The sequence below is a fragment of the Neodiprion virginianus genome, chromosome 4, assembly GCF_021901495.1.
Source record: "Neodiprion virginianus isolate iyNeoVirg1 chromosome 4, iyNeoVirg1.1, whole genome shotgun sequence".
In the NCBI taxonomy this organism is placed as follows: domain Eukaryota; kingdom Metazoa; phylum Arthropoda; class Insecta; order Hymenoptera; family Diprionidae; genus Neodiprion; species Neodiprion virginianus.
In genome coordinates this window covers 39,803,291-39,806,739 of record NC_060880.1, presented here as the reverse complement: position 1 = coordinate 39,806,739, position 3,449 = coordinate 39,803,291, and the positions used below count along the sequence as shown (strand labels likewise).

Below are 3,449 nucleotides of genomic sequence, written 5' to 3'. Positions count from 1 at the left end.
TTTGCGAAGAACTGAAGAAATTCACTGGACTGCCGGTGACAAAGTAAACGAGCACAATTTAAAATAATAATTGTATTCACAATTTAAAATTGTTTGAAATCGGATGATATTCGTTTGAAATCATTTCGAAACCGCTTAAAATCACTATGAAATCATTCGAAATCGTGCGTCACCAGTGATCCGCGAGTAAATAACCTGTCGAACAAAATAATCCGATATTTATAAACTAGTTTCTATATCCAAAATTGAAAAACAGAATTTTCCCATCACTGCAAGGCCCACCTCTCAAGAATCATTTCTCAAAAATTTTCCAGCCCCAATCTATATCCTCTCCTTTCGACAAATCCCAATTCCTCATCGTCCACCACGTCGTCATCCTCGATCACATACCAATCCACGCACGCGCTGACGCATAAAAAAAACAAAAAGAAAAAATCCCAAAAAAAAAAAAAAAGACCATCCAAGTTTCGAGAAAATTCGGTTTTCCATAAAACCCTCGCCGGTAGGGTTGCCTCGAAAAGGAGGCGAGTCATTAGTCCTGCGACGCCGATGCGGATCTACCGTCGGATCTACCGATGGACGATGGTGAGAGAGAGCTGGGACTCCGACGACACCCGGTGCTTCCAAACACGGGGGGGTGTTGAGGGGGGGGGGGGGGAGGCCCAACCGTCTTCTCACACTTCGGTTCCCTTAGTCGCCTCAGAACCGCGCGTTTCGCGCGAGAGGAAAGCTGTACGATGGTGCTTGGTGTGTGCGTGGGGGGGGGGGGGGGGGGGGGGGGGGTGAGTAGGAGTGGGAGCGCGGAGTGAGATTGAGCGGAGCGGGAGCGGCTGCCGCGCGCCGCGGAGGGCTTCCACCCCCCCCCCCCCCCCCTCCCCATTCCCCACAATCCTAGCGGCTCCCACTCCGGTCTGAATTCCCGAGCGACGTGGCTCGACTCGGCGCCCGAGGCTGGCGCGAGGAAGGAAAGACTGATCGAATTACGAGCGTCTCCGTCGCTGCTGCGTTTCTTCCCCCCCCCCCCCCCCCCCCCCCTCCCCCACCCTCTCTTGGCTCCTCGTACAAGTCCGCGCTGTCCCGCTCCCGCCGTCTCTTCCGGTTCTTTTCCTTCTTCTCCGTCGCGGCCGCCGGTGCCTAGAGCCTTGGATTAGACGGTATATCTTTATCTCGTGCGCCGGGAGAAGTTAAACCTATGCAGCGACGTAAATCCGGACGGGAGCGCAGACTCCGCGTTGCTGCCGCCCGGCGAAACGGGAAACTTTAACCACGGCCTGTGGAGACCCAGACCCGACGGACTTTTGGCTAATGGCAATTACTGCAATCCGGTAACGTCAGCTAGCGGAGTACTTCTACCCTACGAAAATGAACGCGAACTCGACGATTGGAACACGCTTTGGGAATTTGTGTGGCACACTTATGTGGCCGGGATCTAACTGCGAGGGGTTGGAGTTTGCCTGTATTTTTTAATCGACCTAGAGTCAGTTTCCTATACCGTAGACTTACGCATGGTTTTTATAGTTTTTGGGTCACTGACGTTGGCCGTTGAGTTCGCTTCACGGTCCTCCGAGTTTGGAAAGTTATCAGTGTTCGCTGCTGCCCTGATTGTTCTTTGATAACGATACGCTTGCCATTTCTCGTTACTCTTCAGTCGATGTATCTTTCAGCTTGTATTTTCAACGCTCGCTACTACTTCCAGATTTTTCATTGCGTAGGTCTGCAACAAAAAGATTGAACAGGTTTTTTTGAACTTTTTTTTTCGTAGATTTTCATTCACTGAAACTGTGAGATATACTCAAAAAGTTCCATCACGTCAGGTTTTTTTCGTCAACTCGTGTTTGTTCTTTCATTTAGAGTTAAACTCATGTTTAATTGGAAATCAGGTATTCTATTCTTGATTCTAGAAATTCTATGCAAAAATGATTTTTTGCTTCCATTTAATATACATTAGAGTGAGGCTCAAGAATAAGTACAAACAGGGAAACGGAAAATGGAAAGTGGAAGCGTGTTCGGAAGGGTATCAAAGAGAAGAAGAAAAGGTTTCATAGGCGAAAACAGTAAATACGCAATGTTAAACACATTTCACAAAGAAATTCTTTGTTTAATTTTATAAAAAATATTCTCAAGTTCATTGTAATAAAATGGTAGTATTTTCATTATTGTCATGCTTTTGTTTTTTTGTTTTTTTTTTTTGCAAACATCTTGTGTTTTGCAAGAATACCGTACGCGACGGAGAGAAATGGAGGTCATTTTTGGATTCAGCACCCTCGAAAATATGATGTTGACCAAAAACATCCCGTGCAGCTGAAAAATAATATTTTTTTTCTTATCTCTGTTATCAGGGAAAATCTGCATCTTACTTCGAGGGAAAGTTTCTCCACGATAAAATGCACAACACAGCAAGTTTGCCACGCAAACATGCAGTCCTAAAATATGAAGCTTCACATGTATGTATACGTGTGTATTATGCCAATGTATATGTGCATGTCATATTCGAAATAGCACTCCCCCGGAGTCTTTTTCATATCCGGATAGCCGACGCTCGGGCTTAGGCTCTATTTTCTGGCCATCTCGAGCGAAACCTCGAGGATGCATCGAGCCTTTAGCAAGGAAAAATATGTGCTTATAAGCTTTTTTTTTGTTTCACAAAAATATGTAGGTTGTGTACATTCGATGATTTGCGGACGAAAATAATAACGTGACGGGACGAGTTTTGTCGATTAACGATTATCGATATTGAATTCACCGATAGCTTGTTATAGAAAATTTTTTAGAAACTTTTTTACTCCACACCGATTATACACCAACTAGCGTTACATATATATGTATGTATCCGAACGGAACGATGCACTGACCACAGCTTTAAATTTCGCAGCATCGAATATAACCGTGGAATATTACAAGCTGACCACATGCCTGGAATACCGAGCAACAGCCAGTGTATCGTATAGGTACGCATCACACATGTGTGGACAAATGCACACCGTGTAGTATTATGCGGTAATCGCTGCATTGCCCGCATCCCTAAAATAGAAAAAGTTAACGATGCACATGAACGTTAAATAAAATGTTTTTTCTTCCCAGTACAGTATAATCTTTTTGACAACTGAGTAGAACCTGACCTGTCTCGAACGACAATTTATACGATGTTGAATGCATTTTGAATTGCGCATGACTGGGATTCGGATCGGTGCAAATGACATGGCCCGAATAAATCTCGCTGATACGTAAATGGAAATTCCGTATAATTACGCAGAGATGTACGATTTTTCGTACAGAGACGCGACGAGGATTGAAGCGAATTCGGAAATCGATGTCCCTGCCGCGTACAATTCGTCTCCTCGATTTCGGGGACGGTTGTGCTTCGGATCTGCTGGGAGATCCCGCGGAGAGGACAAAACAGCGGAATTATCCTGGGAGCTACCAATAAGGGATTGATCACCATTGGCGGC

The 3,449-nt window shown here is 45.3% G+C and overlaps 1 long non-coding RNA gene across 2 annotated transcripts; it reads left to right on the top strand.

Moving 5' to 3' along the window:
• Window positions 1-1,072: 1,072 nt before the first annotated feature.
• Window positions 1,073-3,036, top strand: LOC124302103 (uncharacterized). Of its 2 annotated transcripts, none has more exons than XR_006907635.1 (3): window positions 1,073-1,325; window positions 2,340-2,454; window positions 2,873-3,036. It is a non-coding gene; the product is annotated as an uncharacterized LOC124302103 (long non-coding RNA). The 2 variants fall into 2 exon arrangements; XR_006907634.1 differs by having other exon boundaries at window positions 1,073-1,442.
• The last annotated feature ends 413 nt before the right edge of the window (window positions 3,037-3,449 follow it).